The following is an 18,526-nucleotide window of genomic DNA, read 5'->3' as shown; positions in this document are numbered from 1 at the left end:
TACTGTAAATAGTAATTCACAAGGGGGTGACTTTTTTATTGCTTTTACATTGATAACATGCCTTGTGAAGACTTACAGTTATTCTGCTGAATTTAAGAAAGATAAGAATGGAATGTGTGTGTTAATTTAAACATCTGTACATACAATAAAATAATCCTTTATTATCTGGAAATCAGATCCTTTTACACGTTTACCAATATTAAATAGCTCTTGAGGGTTGTTATCCAATATTGTACTCAGTGTTTCCTCCAAGCACCTTCTTGAAATATCGAGAGAAAGGCTATGATCATGATGTACATCACTGAATCTACAGTTTACGAAAATGAATTTAAATCACATCTGGAAGGCTGACTTGCCAAGCAGCATCAGCTTGCCGAGCAAACATGAACAACCCAAGGAATGAGTGTTGATGTCAACCAAACTAGGGGCACAGCTTACTGTGTATTGAATTCATAGCTTATTGTGCAGCTAGATAAAAACACAGCGTCCACGTATAAAGGTGATTGGTGAACAGAAAAATTACAGATTGATGTGGTTCTCAAGAGACATACCAGAGCAATCCCACTCAGTTCCCTTGCAGGTTAACCCCGTGTACCTTCACAGTATTTAATTATTTGGTAAGGTACAGTAGAAGCATTTAAGAGTTTGAATGCCAAAAGCTGTTAAGTAAGTGTAGTGTTGGAATGTTTAATGGCATTAATTATCATTTATATGTGAACCTACTCCTCCTTAAGGCCCAGGAGGCAGTGACTCACTGGGTTGTCATTAACTGTCATTATTGCTAGTAAAGTCAACTTCCTATTCATAAAAATAAAGAAAAAAATTAATGGTGAAAAACACGTCATTCTATAATACAGTATTGGTGTTGCTAACTAACTTATTCTGTATTTTAAAATTGTATTGGCATCTTGAAATGTAGATGAATTTCAATATTTTCATCACTACAGTTAAAGCCTTTTAAACAATTTCTATGTGTGTGTGTGTGTGTGTGTGTGCGTGTGTGTGTGTGTGTGTGTGTGTGTGTGATTTTTCCATTTGCTAGCATTCTCCTGGTATGAGAAAAAATACCTTACAAACGATCTGCAGAGAGTTTTGTTTTTGTTTCAGTTTGATCATTTCTGAAAGAGACAGATCGATTTGGAAGGGGTACCACCTAGATATGGAAGCAAACAACTTGCCAGGTCGGGGCAAAACTTTCTCCAGGCTCAGGATTTGGCATCGTGTGGTTAAACCATGCACATTTTGTAATGAATGAGGAGAAAGTAGGAGGGTGACTAGTTGTAGAAATTTAGTTGCATAAAGTTAAAATATCTTCAATTATATATAGTCAGGGAGATGCTTTTCTTTCTTTTATTAAGAAATTATTTACATGTAAGGCCAGATGAGTTGAAAGACTGTGATTTATTCTTTGAATCTAATATGCTTATTGAATTTTATTTATGGTCACTGTTCCTGGATGTGATATTATTTTGTTTGGCTTTGATAAAAGAAGAAAAAATAACCCCATACCTTTTCTTTATGCTTTTTATATATTGCTATATTTCTTTGTTGTAGGGATGCTACTTTGTTTGATTTATACATTGTCATAGCTTCAAAAAATCCATTAGGAAAGCAGTTTTTATTTCTGATTTTGCACTTTTATTTGTAAATATTTATTTTAACTTTGAATAATTATAGGGGTTCACATTCCAACTTTGTGTATGTAAGAGTATACAATAGGCTGAAATGTAAAGCGTGATTGTTATCATTGGTAATATTTACTGAGTAAGTGCATATGCTAAGACCGGGGTTGATGAAATTAAAAAGTAGATGGCATTAGGATAAGATGTGGATACAAGTTGCCAAAAAGTAATTATATTAAGTTTTCTACTTCCAGAGTCATGTAGAATCTTCTCACAATGGCTATTACTGCCATCATGCAGTATGTATTGAGGACTCATAATATGCTAGGTACAGAAAAAAAAAAAGCATTGAAAAGAAATAATGGTGATTTGAGACCGAAATATAAAACAGGATTTGGGATACTTTGAGCTTACATCATCAGGAGACGCTGGGGTTTAGCATTCTGTTTCATGTGGAGACCCGCAGTTAATATGGTCCTTGTTGAAACTTAAAACAGCTCTATTAGTAGCTTGATTGAGAAGGGGGGAAGAGGCCTAGAGTAAACACAAGTGTGCGTTTTCAAGACAGCCTAATTGTATACAGTGCACTGGCTTCCGCAGTTCCTTCTAATCCATCACATAGTAAAATGCACAAATTTATTCTATTGAAGTAGATAAAATTGTTAGATAAGTAGAAGGCATGGACCAAAAGGGGAAATGGCATCTATTTAACAATTCTCTATTGTTCAAAGGATCATAGACGTCCTGTTGCCTGCCTGTCCCATTCAATCAAGTTGGGTAAAATGCTGCACTGGAGAAAAGGAGGGAGGGAACTCTGTGCAAGTATATGCTTACACCTTTCTTCAAAAATTCCTTTGGGGTGATGGTGAAGGGAGTCCCAAGGGGTGGGGGAGAATTGGGTTTTGTGGAGTGACAGAGTTATAGGTTCTCCCGCACCCCCATTCCTGTCTTTGACTTTGGTACTGCCCAGGAAAGCTGCACGGCAGTCGGAACTAATTGTAACTCGCTCAGGAAAGTCTTCATTAGCACTACCACACATGGTTACCAGATGTGCTGAAGGGCGAGGGAGAGGAGGGGTGAGGCATCTAGAGAGGGGAGAGAAACAAGTAGCTTCATTTGAAAACTTAATAATCTGCTTTTTGTTTCCAAGTGTATTGTGTTAGAGAAATGAGGGGGAAAAAAAGGGGAGTTTGGGAAGATGAAATGCCCTCTTATTCACTCATTCTGTGGAAGCTGAATGGAACCCTTTGTCTTCTTCAAAATGTCAACACTTTTGTGACTTATCATTGTGTTGGAAATGTTTCACTTTCTCCATCAGAGTAAATGAAAATTACCTGGATTATCAAAGCAGCTCTGCTTTCGGATAGCTGAGACTGAACGTGCTACGTTTGGGGTCTTGGAATAGACACTAGATTTCTAAAATATGTAAATGACTTATAAAGAACAGTTGTCTTCCAACTATAAACTCCAGCTGACCAAATGTGAAAACAAGAGGACAGAGTTCTCATCCATCCCTAATCCTGATCCAAGTCAGGCGTAGCGTGACATCTTCTTTCGTACAACTGTAATACTTTTAGCAATAAAGCATACTGATTACAGACCCCTGAGATTACGTATTTTATTCGCATTATTTACAGGTAAATTCTCCGGAAATATGGGTTCATTTTTACTCACTACATTCCACAAGAGAATAATGAAGTCACAGAATTTCTACTGTTTTTGAAAATGTTATTTACCATGTTCTCACTTAACGGTACACCAGTATCTATAGATGTAGATTATTTTGGAAGGACAGTGAGAACTATCCTTCTGGATGAAACCTCTGGTCTCAAAATGGAACTGTCTTGATTCTGCAGAAAATTGTGGCATTTAAAAATATCGTAATTTGGATTCTCATAAGAAACTTTAATTGTTATTATTTATTTCATGCCCAGATTGATACTTTTAATTTCCCTTCGCAGTGACTCTAGAGTTTCAAAGTAATTTGTTTTTAAGTTAGACGTCAAAAACATTGAATAAATGATTTGTAAAAATCTTGAATTCTACAAATGAAAATTTCAAGACTGGCTAGCTAGTTTGGACGGTGCCTTTCTGAGTGACGCTTTATCACTTCCATCCCTGATCCTGCAGGAGAATCATAAAGACATTTGGAAAAAATTATAACAAAATAGACAAGAAAAGTTGCTTCAACTGGTTTTGGAAAAACATGGTTTAGATTAATTTCCTATTGGGATAAAAGACCTAGTGGTTTTTAACCTATTGGGGGTCATGAAACCAGTTGAAATTTTGATGAGATCTGTGGACCTTCTTTTCAAAAATGTGCTTCTACACAAATTTTAACGTAATTTAGGACCTCCCCAGATCCAGCTTCCAGTCTGAGAGTACCATTTTAGAGCCTTCCAGTGTACCCCTGCTGCAAAGAAAAATACCCACAAAGTTCAAATGTCACAAACTGTGAAATATGTGACCTGCTACATTTAGTCCTACTAAGTGGTAGAAGAGAGTAGAGCCTGAAGGAAATTTCATTGAAAACGATATATTTTTCATTGACATGTTTAGCTGCTATTAGAGATTCACCTATATGTAGTTTCTTTAGTTATGTTTTAAGTTTCTTTCAGAAAGCAACCACGCGTTCTCTCTTATGATGACTTCCCAAAGAGCTTAGTACAGCTTTGCGTACCCAGTACTCCCCTGGCATGGTCTGCTCAAAGGAATAAATGAATTAGTGAATGGGTTAATTTTTGAATGTTATGTGTTGGCAACTGCCACCGTTTAAATAGCAGGAAATGCAACCACACTGAACTAATTCTTCATACAAAATTTGCTGTGAAAATATTACCTATAATCATGGTTTTTATAATTGAACATGAAAAATGTATTCAATCTTAAATTTCTAGTGTCTTACATCATAGCCTTCCTAAAACAATATGTTACCAGTCAGTGCTGGCTGGTATTATTATAGGTAAAATTACAAAAACTATTGGTATTTTCAGGAACAAAATGCTTGTAGATAGTATTTTAAAATTCAGATTTAAATGATATTTAATGTTAAATAGTTCATGACAAAAACTAATATTTATGAGATGTGCCTTTTTTGTTTTCCTGCCATGGCTTATGTTATCATTCTTGTATTGACTATGATTATTTGTGGAAAATCAAAACAATGTCCGGACATCGGTGTTTATGTCATATTAGCTATTACTACAATTTCCCCCATAATTTTATTACTTTACCCACAGCCCCAGTGTTACCATTTCCTGAATCAAATCAATCTACTACCTGCATGTTGATTTTGTGCGGTCCTCTCCTCTCTCATTCTAAGTACTTTAACTTAGGCCTCTCACCATTGCTTACTAACAACAACAGCATTGCCAACAACTTCCTTCTCTCCAGTTTATATTCACTATTTCGTCAGTTATGATCCTTCTAAAACATGGATTTAACTCTATCATGCCTATGCCTAAAATAACTTTTGGTGTCATTACCTATGAATAAAATTGGGAAGTCATAGCTGGCCGCATCTTTCTTTGTAATATGTCCCCTGCCTCAGCTTACTGCCGTCCCTACATCATAAGTTCAAGCCATACTGAGTTACTCAGATTTCTTTAATTGTTTTTAATGCTTTGTGCCAGTGATTCTCATTCTTCAAGATGTGTAAAATGGGACATTACATAATAATTTTACGAGTCAATATACTCAGAGTGCTAAAGTAATGTTTTATAAATGACTTTTTAAAAAATGCTTATTTATTTATTTTGAGAGAGAGAGAGAACAAGGGAAGGGGAGAGAGAGAGAGAGAGAGAGAGAGAGCGAATCTCAAGTAGACTCCATGCTCAGATGTGGGGCTTGAACCCTTGAACCCTGAGATCATGACCTGAGCTGAAATCAAGAGTCAGACCCTTAACCATCTGAGCCATCCAGGCTCCCTGATAAATGACTTTTATGAAAACTAGTATTTTGAAAGTTAGAAACTATAATACCTAAACACCTATAATCTGAAAATAATATTTTTGTTAGTGAACTATCCAAAAATTACCACGATTCATGTTTTACAGAATTGGCACAACACAGCCACACAGAGCATGGACTCTAGAGCCAGACCAACTCAGTTCAAATCCAGACTCATTCTGTTCCTCACCCTGTGACCCAGCCTGTGACTTCACCCCTCTGGGCCTCAGCTTCCCATCAGTAAAACAAGGGTGAATATAAACCTACCTCCCAGGGTTGTCATGAGAATTAAATGTATCAGTATAGATATAAAGCATTTGGAACCAAGTCTAGCACGTATGAAGTACTGTATTGATATGACAGATCTGAGCTGTCGATATTTTTCAATTCTTTGATTAAATAGAGCTATCCAAAAATATAATATTAAAAGTTGACTGTCCTCCTGTTTAAGAAAATTATCTTCAAACTACTATATTCTGAATTTTTAAGTCTTTCTTCCTAATATCTTCATCACTCAGGAACTTTACTTATTTTAATATTTACTTATTTTTGAGAGAGAGAGTGAGAGACAGAGCATGAGCAGGGGAGGGGCAGAGAGCGAGCGAGCGAGAGAGAGAGACAGAGAGAGAGAGAGAGAGACAGAATCTGAGGCAGGCTCCAGGCTCTGAGCTGTCAGCATGAAGCCTGACACGAGGCTTGAAATCATGAACTGCTAGATCATGACCTGAGCTGAAGTCGGTCGCTTAACCAACTGAGCCACCCAGGCGCCCCCATAACTCAGGAACCTTAAAAAGCTTAGGAACTTAAAGGAAACTCACATGAAAAGACAATGGTCAACATTTGTAAATGGTAACTTTTTTTTAATGTGTATTTATTTATTTTGAGAGAGAGAGAGAGAGAGAGATTAAGAACAAGTGGGGGAGGGGCAGAAAGGGAGAAAGAAAATCCCAAAAAGGCTCTGCAGCTCTCAGTGCAGAGCCAGATGCGGGGCTCTAACCTACAAACTGTGAGATCGTGACCTGAGCCGTAACAATTTATTTTTGATTGGGTTTGCTTCTAGGTAAAACCAATTTTACCTAGACTTACATCCTTAACATTCTTGTGTTTAGGCAAAGTGTCCTTTCTGTTATTTGTTTTCAGAAACAAATTAAAAAAATGTATTTTAAACCCACTAAATAATATTAAATAGATGTTTGCTGCTAATTAGTATATGGTCTGAATTGTAATTATGTCATCCAAAGGGACTTATAAATACAGTCTAGTTAAAATGTGATTCAATCTTCAATCATTCACAGAGGCATGCATTCATTATTATTCATTTAGTGCTCTCTGATTTGAGCTCTAAATGTAATCCAGGGAAAGATGGAGGGATTTTACTTTTATTGTCATGATTTAATATAGCAGATCCCTTAGTTATCATCCTGTACTAATCCAGGGATTGTTACAACTTCTTAGAGTCTGTTATTTGATTTTTAAATTAGTCTGTGTATCGTGCGGGCATAGCAGCATGTAAATTCAAGAGGTTAGAGGAAGATGCCCCATATCATTATGAGACAATCAGCATATATTTTTCTACTGTCCAAATTTTAGTTTAACTTTAAATGAACCTTCGTTTTAGCAATTTGATATATTACCACTTTAAAACTCTTATCCATGGCTCTTATTAATCTAAATTATAAAGAAACTGCCAACTCCATTTATCCAACAATCTTTAGTAAGTCCCCGCTGTGGGATCGGCACTGTGCTAAGTGCTAGGAGTTTTGCACTGAATAGGACAGTTATGATCTCCTGCCCCCAGGGATCTTACAGACTAGAAAAGAATACGGACATTTAAAAAATACTGCTAGTATGAAAATGTTGATTGCTACAAAAGTTTTGGCTGCATAAGGTGCATAAGAGGCAAATGTCATGTTCTAGGTAGCCAGAGAAATCCATCCTACCCCCAAAACCTGGAAGTCATGCAAGAGTAGTTTTTATGGCCCAGAAGTGAAAGCATGATGAAATCAAGGCACTGAAAGGTGAGAAATTTGGGATAGTGGAGAGAATAGTGTGTATGTAGTTAATAGGAACTGGATTGAAAAGGGCCCTGGAAGCTTGCTAAAAATGTTGGACCTTTCTTAGAATTGTGGTGGTAACGGCAAAGTCTGATGTGATGGAATTTGCATTTTTAAGGGACGTGTTTAGATGTGAGGTGAAGGATATATTGGAGGGGAACAAGATTGGAGGTAGGGAGATAATGAGTAGCCTGCATTGATGTTCTAGGGAGAGATCATGGTAACCTAAATTCAAAGGCAGAGTCAGGTTCTAATATTGGGGGATTTTCAGGCAGGAAGGTGACTTTGGTAAAAAAAAGTTGGACACATGAACAAGGGGCTTCCTTAGGAAGGCCTCTGTCCATATCCCAGATTGGCTTTCACACTGCCCTCCTTATGGCTTTTCATCCTGGTCTTAAAAAATACTATGTGATATTACCTTCACATAACAATTTGGATGACCATTCAAAAGAAAGGATGCTTCTTTTGTAAATCATGTTGGGGGAATTTACCATCCACTGATCCACATCTTATCTTGCTATGCCTCTGCTTGAAGTAGAGTGATGTAACAGTGATATCAAAGTTGAGAGATACTAAGGATTAATGGGACCTAACCATTTTCTGGATGTTAGGAATTATTCCTCATTTTCTAGCTTTGGGGTTTCAGTGAATAACAGTGTCATTTAGAAAATAGGGGTGCCTGGGTGGCTTAGTTCGTTAAGCAACCGACTTCGGCTCAGGTCATGATCTCACAGCTTATGAGTTCAAGCCCCGCATTGGGCTCTGTGCTGACAGCTTAGAGCCTGGAGCCTGTTTCAGATTCTGTGTCTCCCCTTCTGTCGACCCCTCCCCTGCTCACACTCTGTATCTCTCTGTCTCTCAATAATAAATAAACGTTAAAAAAAATTAGAACACATTGAAGAGGAGCAGGGGGAGATAATGAATTTAATTTTAAACATGCTGAATTTTAGGTACCTGCAAGATATACAAACGAAGATGTAGAAGCCAGCAGAATATGATAGTCTGAAATCGAGAGAGTGGATTTGAGTGTTCTTTTTATACAGATGCTGCTTGGAATCATGGGAGTAAATAACACACAAAGCAAATAAAGAAGGATGCCTAGTGTAGATCATGAAGAATTTTAAATTTTAAGGGTCTGGTCGAGTAGGCTGGAATCTCAGAAGCCAAAGGAGAAGGTGTTTTGAGGAAATGGGAGTATTTATTAATGATAGACATGCTGTGGCATTAAGCAAGAGAAGGGCTATGTGAATCAGTACGGGCTAGTTTTATCAGTATGAATGAAGAGTTTTGGTGGATTCAGATAGGCTATGTCGTGAATTGTGAACGAGCAGCAATCTCGGTATGTTTTCCTATGAAGAATTTATGTTAAGCAATGACACTATAACTATACCAATATGATATGAAGTTTTGTGGGTTCACTGGGCTTTTAAATTAACTTTTTAAAGTTTATCTATTGATAAATCTTTCTTAAATGCTTCACTGCTGCTGTGGCCTGGGGTTTATAGTCACAATCGCTGTAAGGTCCTTGGAGTGTGGTGTGAATTTGTGATGGTGATACACTATTTCCTTGGTGGCTTTCTCTCCTCCTGAATGGATGAGATTACATTAACTCTGTTGCTGATGTGCAGTAGAGAACTTTAAAGAAATCTTTGCACACAATTTAACACCCATAGCCAGAGTTAACAGTTCCTCTATATCAGCCTTATCAGTTCTATCCACGTACTAATGGGATTTTCCCAGCCACTAATTGTAATCAATAATTTTTTAAAAAAGATTTTTTCTCTGATTTCTCTCTCTAATTTTTTTTTCTTTTAAGTTTTAATGTAAAATTTAAATGGACACAAAATGTTACATTAACTTCAGTATACAATATAGTGAGTGATTCAACTTCTCTGTATATTATGCTCTAGATTTCTCTCTTGAGATAAGAAATCTTTTATACTCAGAGCATCTAATGCAGAGTGGAGAAGCTCTTTACAGATCAAGAATATGTTGTTTTTTGCAGTCCAGGAAGTACGTATTACTGAAATCTTTACTCCCATGGTTACCCTGTCAAAATCATTTCCTTTAGGAAGCAAAGAGCCAAACTGTCAATGACAAATTTAGTTTTTCTTTGCTTCCTTTTTTACTATGTTTACCCTAAATATCATGAGATATTTTGCTTTCTTCTGCTACTTTTTAAGAGTGTAGCTATGTTGAATCTGGCCATTCAAAAAAAGATTAAGCTATGTTGGGTATGTTTAGATTCTAAGATTTTACTTAAATACAGTAATCCACTCTATTATAGAATTTTGGATTAGAAAGTAAATCTGGAGTTCCTATGTTTATTGTTATTTTTTTTTTTTGCTAATCTTAATATTCTTTTTCACCTTAGTAAGACCAGCACAGTTTTCTGATTCATTTGAGAAGAAAATTGGGTGTCTGCAAATGCTTATTATTATTTATTCCATGGAATACTTTTATTCAGTTATTGTAATCATTTTTTTTCAATATGTGAAGTTTATTGTCAAATTGGTTTCCATACAGCACCCAGTGCTCATCCCAAAAGTGTAGTCATTTTTCTTAAGTGTGGTATTTTATTTTGTGAATAACTTTGAAAGTCTTATTGGTGTTTTATCATTGCCCAACTGCTTATCAGCTATAAGCTGATGTGAGGATTTGAGAGGAATATTTTTACTCTTTCCTGTAATATGCATTAGATACCACTAGATAGGGGCAGAGAATCTCTCAATACTAAGAAGTACTCCTCCTTTTATGAATATTGAAAGACCAGACAGAGAGTCACTGTTCTTTATCTCTAACATAATATTTTCTTTGGGAAAACTTTATTATGTTAAAAAGTACAAATGGAGATGTTTAGGCAAGAGAACTAGAGTTGAACTGGTAACTTTTAGTTCTTTGTCTCTAGACTAGATTCTTTTCCTTGTTTATGTAACCTTCAGACCTTTTGTATGAGTTTAGAAAAATGTTTCTTTCCTTTAGACACACACTGGGATTACCTTTGTCTCGGATTCCTGACTGCTATGCTCTTTGGATCACAATCTGTATGTTTCTATCTTCCCATTCCTTACTCTAGTATATCCTTTTAGTACGAATACCCATCCTCTCCAACTTTGCTCAGATTCCCTCTATTCAGGAGCCTTCTGTTTTGTTACTTTAATTTTTTTCCTTTCTTTCTCTTTTCTATTTTATTACCCTAAAAAAGAAGATAATGTTTTTTAAAATTGTTTTCCACAGATGGCTTTACATACTTATTAAAGAACTTATTTTAAAATTATTTATTTATTTATTTTGAGAGAGGGAGAGAACATGAGCAGGAGAGGGGCAGAGAGAGAGGGAGAGGAAGAACCCCAAGCAGGGCCCACGCTCAGAGAGGAGCCTGATGCAGGGCTCGATCTCACAACAACAAGATCATGACCTGAGCTGGAATTTTAAGAGTCGATGCCCAACGGACTAAAACACCAGGCACCCCTAAAGAATTTTTTAAAGTAACTGCACATTTAAAATTTAGTAAAAGGAATGAATTTAATAAAGAATTTTATTTTAGGTAACTGAACATTTAAAATTGAGTAAATGGAAAGATTTTGATATAAAATTTAAATGGATACACAATGTTACATTAGTTTCAGGTATACAACATAGTGAGTGATTCAACTTCTCTATATATTATGCTATAGATTTCTCTCTTGATATTAAAGATGTATAATTATAGAAACCAGGTAATTTTCTTCTTTTTTAATAATCACAGTTTTTATATACATAGAGGTTATCATGTTAAAAGAAACCATTTCTGGGGGTGCCTGCGTGGCTCAGTCAGTTAAGTGTCTGACTTCAGCTCAGGTCATGATCTCACAGTTTGTGGGTTTGAGCCCCGCTTTGGGCTCTGGGCTGACAACTCAGAGCCTGGAGCCTGTTTTAGATTCTGTGTCTCGCTCTCTGTATCCCTCCCCCACTGGCACTTTGTCTCGCTGTCTGTTTAAAAAAATAAATAAATATTAAAAAAAAAACATTTCTGCAATTTTCTATGGGAAAAATCTGGCGTGGATTGACAATCTTACTCAACTTTGTTCAGTGAAAATCTAAGTACTTAAACAGACTTTATAATCTTTTCATGATTAGGTCAAATAAAATTCTGAATACTTAGAGTTACAGATTATGTATGTTATGGATATTAAGGGTTATAGTTCTTTTTTATACATTCTGTCCAACCCTAACATCATGGACCCCTTCCACCTGTTACCTTGGCAGCATCTGTGAGTACAATAATTTGGAATTAATGCTCGAAAATTCTGACACATATTTAGAAATGTCTAAAATGTAGACAAATTTAGTCAACTCTACTTCTTTTGAAGCAAAATATTCATCTTGAGCAAATGCCTATGAATTCCCATTATTTTCTGAATTTCGATGGTTATTTTTAAGCAATGTTACTTACTTTTCATAACTGTCATAAAGCAGTTATTTAGGAGGTTGAATCTAAATTGATTAGTATTGCTATAAAATTTAGTTTCAGTTAATGTGATACAGTGCAATGTAGATGGAAATAATAGACTATAGGATTTCACTGTCTTGATATAAAATCAACTTGATATTTTGATTGAGTGAGTCAGATACCCTTTAGAAGATGTCAAAAGAAATTCTTCTCTAGTTAAAATAAAATAGAGCTTTATTTACTGTGTTTAAGATAGAAATCTGCCATCTTAGGAAGCATAACTAATCCTTCTAACCATTATACTCCATTTCCATTATGTTCCAAAATACTGGACCAATAATGTGTCTCTTTGTATTCTAACAAGTTAGCAAAATTAAAGAATTTCGCAAAGTATTTATCTTAGTTTAAATTAGCTTCTGACATGAGGGGCCATGGCTAAATGCTTTACACAATGTTTTAAGAAAAGTGTAACAGACTGGCAAAAACCTAACACAGAATTTCAGAGGCATGGGACAACCATTAAGTTATATTTTCCTTGCAGGTCAAAAAGATAATGAAAGCACCCTGAGGGCAGGGTTTATGTCTATTTTAGTTGATGCTATATTCCCAGTACTTGATACTTAGCAAGCACTCAATAAATATCGAGTTAACGAATGGATACCTGCACTTCGTGGCTTTCTCTTATAAAGACTCAGTTAGAAAGTATAAAGAAATAAATAAGTGAATATGTAAATAAATAAATAATAAATAACGGAGTAAATGACACATTTACTTGCTCAACTAAGCAGAAGTTATTTTTATGATTCTTCCATGTCTACTCTAAGGATAAATATTTTGAATGAGCCCCAATTTAGCATTGTATATGCTATTGTCAAAATTCATTAAAAGGAAAAATCAGGTTTAGCAATTAATTCAGATGCTTATTTTGGTTAGTACAATTTGCAATAATGTTTACAAACTATCTAAAACAATCAACAAGTTCTCTAGTGAGATAAAATTCATGTCTCCAAATCAGACACCATAGACTTAAAATGTCTACAAGATAATTGTACATTTTATATCTGAGATTTGGACAGCTTCTCTGAGTTTCAGACTAATATGAAAAATTTAACATTCATCCAACTTCTGAGGTTTCTGTTAACTATGCAGATCAAGTAATAGTGCTTTTCGGAAAGGAAATGAAGTGGGTTTAAGAGAAACTTGAATAATCCTTAAAAAGCTCTTGATGCAGCTGTTCTATCATGTGTAACAAACATCTGAATATGCTCTCTGAATGTGCTCATTATGTGATAGTTGTATGTCACATAAGAAACATAACTCGTGTGAATATTCCCTGGGAATTATAACTCATAGATACATTTGTAACTCTTTTGATATCCATTAAATTGAAACGGAAAACTTTAGGTTTCAGGGTGCCTGGGTGACTTAGTTGGTTAAGAATCTGACTTCGGCTCAGGTCACGATCTCAGGGCTGGTGAGTTCGAGCCCCACGTTGATCTCTGTGCTGACAGCTCAGGGCCTGGAGCCTGCTTCAGATTTAGTGTCTCCCTCTCCCTCTGCCCCTTCCACACTCACGCTCTGTCTCTCTCTCAAAAATAAATAATTAAACATTTTTTAAAAAAGAAAACTTTAGGTTTCAGATATGGGGATTAATTTGTGATAAGCAATGCTGTTACACCTTTGAATATCTCAGAAGTCAGAAATCATAATTTGACCTTGAGAAGCACCCAACCCAAACAATGGCAATAAATTTTAAGGAGGAATGCATGCCATTTATTTACTCATGATCAGAAGTTTTGTTGAGGGCACTGCTATCTTCCAATGGTACAGCTATGTTAAAAGCCATTCATTAATTCAATGGTATTGATCAAATAGCATATTAAAATGATTTTGAAAACATGAATTCAAGAAGATATATGCACCCCTATGTTTCTTTTAGCATTATTTACAATAGCCAAATTATGGAATCAATCCAGGTGTCCATGAACAGATGAACAGATAAGGAAGATGTGGCATACACGCGTGTGTGTGTGCGCACGCGTGCGCACGCGCACACACACACACACTGGAATACTACTCAGCCATAAAAAAGAATGAAATCTTGCTGTTTGTGACACCATGTATGGGACTAGAGAGTATAATGTTCAGTGAAATCAGAGAAAGACAAATACCATATGATTTCACTCCTATGTGGAATTTAAGAAATGAAACACATGAACATAAGAAAACCAAAAACCAGACTCTTAACTATAGAAAATTGATGGTTACCAGAGGGGAGGTGGGTTGGGGAATGGTGAAATAGATGAAGGGGATTAAGAGTACACTTACCATGATGAGCACTGATTTACGTACAAAATTGTTGTATCCCTGTATTGTACACCTGAAACTAATATGACACTGTATGTGAACTATACCAGAATTAAAGAAAAATTAGAAGCTAAAAAATGCTTTTGAGCTTAATTTAGCTGAAGTTATCTTTCATCAAGAAATGGTTCTCCTCTTTCTGAGAAGACCATCCCTTTCAACAAGGGCTCTGCAGATGGGCACGTCCTCAAAACAAACAATCAAACAAAAAGACAAAGAAACAAAGGCTCACAGCTTGGGTATGGGGCACTTTTGAAACAATGATATCAACAGAATTTGCCCTGCTGATCCTTGAGAGGGAGGTGCCATTATGTTGTGCTAGGTACTGGAAAGGGACAAAAGCGAATGGCTTTCAGCCACTAGAGATCTTGTACATTGGTAGGCAAATTACAGTGGCTACACAACTCTGATTCTATCTTGACCACTTCCTCTTACGGAATGTCACAGGTTTCCTATTGTTTTTAGGTGACACCAGAATCCTTAACATGTCCTGTGAGGCTGCTTTTTATGGTTCAGGGTCCACCAGCTTCAGCTCATGCTGATGTCTGCCTTGCCAGCTGAGTTCTAGGTACATGCGTCTTTCAGACCGATCCCCTTGGCACACTGTCTCAGATAGTGGAGACTGTACCTCCCTCTTCACTCTTTCCACCAAGTTCAATTCCTATTCTTACTTCACACTTGAGAAAAAAAGTGTCAGATCTTCAGAAAAAGCTCTCACAGCCTCCATTAAGAAGTTAAAACTTCATGTTATCATGTATCTCTCCTTTGCGATACACATCTCATTTTAATTTTGCATTTATTGAAGCATTGCTTGAATGTTATCTGTCTCGTTGACTAAATTGTAAAAATCACAATAACAAGGATATTACCTGCTTTTAGTCATCTTTTTATCTCCACTGCCTATCACAATGCCTGACACATAGTAAGCACTCAAAAAATATTTGCTCAATGCATAAAGGGATGGATGAATAAATGAATAACACAAGATACATGAGAACATGATAGTTCAATAAAGGAAGCCCTGACAAAAGACTATAGGAGTTCAGGGGAATAAATGAATTTCTCAAATGACTAAATCTAGAATACATGGAGGTACCAACTATTATTGTACTGGCTACAGAAGGTAGAGGCTAGAAATCTTTCCACATCAGATTGAATTATACAAATCCTGAGAGTCCAGAATTACTGAGCACCTGTCATAAATAGGGCACTTTATTAAACACTCCAGTGATTCACCCACATTAAGAATTATACTTGCCATCATTGCCGTAAGATACTGATGCTGATTTTGTTAGCCCAAAGGGCTACCTTGGGATTTTTATTAACATCCCCCAAAGACTTGACTTCTGTCATTTGGCAAAATGACCTAATTTGCTAGAATTTCATTTGAGGAGCACTGGGCCTTGATTATACAGGACAATGTTGTAATTGTCCTGAGAGGTTACCTTTCGTAGCGCTTTGGTGTTGACAGGGTGCAAAGTGTTAATGCTGCTGTGTAAGTCGTCACGTCTTCAAACCACTTAAACCCGTCTTGCTAATGAGAGTCCATTATTCTCAGCCTACATCAATCCTTCGTGTGGTTTCTGAGAGAAGGAAACCCCAAGTGTGGATGAACTCTAGAGCTGCTGGGGAAGGGCTGGGGCGTGCTTGGCTATGTCTCTCGGGTCTCCTGAGGCACTTAGACCTCGGTCCTTATCTCACGCAGAACTCCTAAGCCAGCCAGCTCAGAGAGGTCTGTGCTCCGACACCCTCTGAATCTCGTGGATACTATACCTTTCATTCACTTACCTGTTAGTTAACAGGCAAAGGTTATCTTCATTCCTCATCATCTCTTGATAAATGTATTGTATTACCACCACCACCCTCCCAATGCTGGGCCGATGATGTCATCCCTGTGGTGGTTCTGACTCTGTGGCTGATGATGAAGATCTTTCTCAGGAAAGGAAGCAGGCTCTGTAGGCTCGGTGCCAAGTGTCCAGCTTCCTCCATAAACCAGCAGTTGTTGAGATGTTTTCTGCAGGGCAGACCTCTTCTTCTTTAATCACTGGTAATAATGAAGTTTTTGTCATATTAAAGGGGAAAGAAGAGAAGCGATTGAGAATAGTTTGAGAGGATGACTGGGCCGTCCCTCAGGTCCAGCGACAAGAGGACTACAATGGGTAGCTTTCAGAACTACATATGGTCTTCCTTCCGAGGGATTTGATTAAGCGACTCCGGATGAAATTGAAATCCTGTGATTTGACCTTTGTCTGGCCTGGGAGGGCTGCAATTCGCATAACAATTTCCTTTTGTTCTTTGTTTGGAGTTATTAATCCAACATGAGCCTCGAATTAATCAGGGGTAGTGCGTAGCTACATTTCTAATTCACAGCTCCACTGCTTGTGTCTTTTTTAATTAAGGCCGAATGATAGCAGGCCTTAGCCCTGATTGCCACACTTGCTAACCACACATTGAGGGATGAAGAGGCTAAACAGGCAGAATGAGATTACTTCAAGGTTTCACTTAATTGTTTTCTTCCTTTAAGTAAAGAGCACTGAGTGAACGTTGCTAATTCTGGGCTGGGAGAGCTCTTTTTATGTGTGTCGCTTGTCTTGACTTTGGGATAGGGTGGAGAGAAATCCACACTTTTGTCAGTACCCTCAGTGTAATGACGAAAGGGGTTGCCCAAGTCAAAATTGTAGTTATTGATTAAAACCGCACTACACATCTTTGTGAAGGATAGGAGGCTGGTTAACAGTGTCCTACCCACCCCCCGCCCCACTCCCCGCCACATCAAAGAAATTTGACCCTTGGTTACCTAAATATTGTGTAGGGTTTGGCTCCTTTGAGACTTTAAGGACTATTCAACATTACTTAGTCAAAACTTTGTAAGAGTAAGTAAATTGGAAATTTACTCTTATGTGATTTATGTGACTCTACAATTCAGTACCACATGGTTTTGTCTTCTACTTTGTAAAAGGGATTTAATTACTAGAAGGACCTAATTATAGTCCAGCTTCACCGAACAGGCTGTGCAACACAGTATGGAACCTGGGCTGGATCATGTGGGAAGTTAGTAATAAGTTTTTCCCCCCTTGGTAAAAGTTATCAATTGCTTCCATTCCTTCAATGCTTGTCATATTTTAGAAGGGAAATCTAACATAAGATCAGATGATGTCAAGTAAAATTGAACTCCAATTTACTGAATTACTATGCCTCTCCCTAGAAGAAAATGATTCCTTAGAGTGGAAAATCAGCTCTGAGACACTGGCAACATTTAATTACCCACTTTTGCAATAAACTTGTTAGGATCTTTGTACAACTCCCCAGGTAACTTATTCTTCCCTCCAAGTATCTGATCAACCTGGAAGAAATGGACTCTTTATTAATGTATATTTCCAGCTCGGACAAAGGTGTAGGGTGGAATAAACACAGATGCTCATTTGGTGGGTGATTTTTTTTTTCCTGAGACTCAGGTTTTAGAATAAACAAACAAACAACAGGAAGTTGGGTCATAGAGTCTATATGGTTCCTTTCATCTTTAAAACTATAATTCTATATTTAAATATCCCATTTCAGATCCCAGATTTGGGCATTTATTTCTCTAATCTCTGTTTTGTTTTTGTCTGTGAAAAGTAGTAAGCTTCCATTGGGTAGAGATGTCCATATATTTTTCATAGGATTAAGGGCTAGAAAGTATTTTAATTTAAATGCAGTATTGGATTTCAAGTTAGCCTCCTATTATGGTTGTACTCAACGTTATATTGTGTTTGGTAACATTTGAGTAAGAATTCTATGTGAAGAGAAGTATTTTAGAGAGTAAAATTTAATTTGTAGAGGAAATAGCACTGAATTGGGAGCCAGGAAACCTTAAGTCAGGTTACAGCTCTACTCTTAACTTGCTGCTTGACCTCACACGCTTAGTCTCATTTCCAACTTAGGCAGAATTAGGAATAATATACTAAAGATTCCTTGCAACTCTGACTTTCTAGGATTCTAATAGTTTAATCATGTTTAGGACTTTGAGACTGATAACTCAAATGTTTTGAATATCGAGCATTTCACTCTGGAATATTTTCAGCTTTTTATTGATAGATACATCAAAAATATAGGGGAACATTTCTAAG

Source organism: Lynx rufus, unplaced genomic scaffold, assembly GCF_022079265.1.
Source record: "Lynx rufus isolate CCGP_SWC_20201006 ecotype Redwood Valley unplaced genomic scaffold, mLynRuf1.p SCAF_7, whole genome shotgun sequence".
Taxonomy (NCBI): Eukaryota; Metazoa; Chordata; class Mammalia; order Carnivora; family Felidae; genus Lynx; species Lynx rufus.
Note: the sequence above shows the minus strand (reverse complement) of the source record.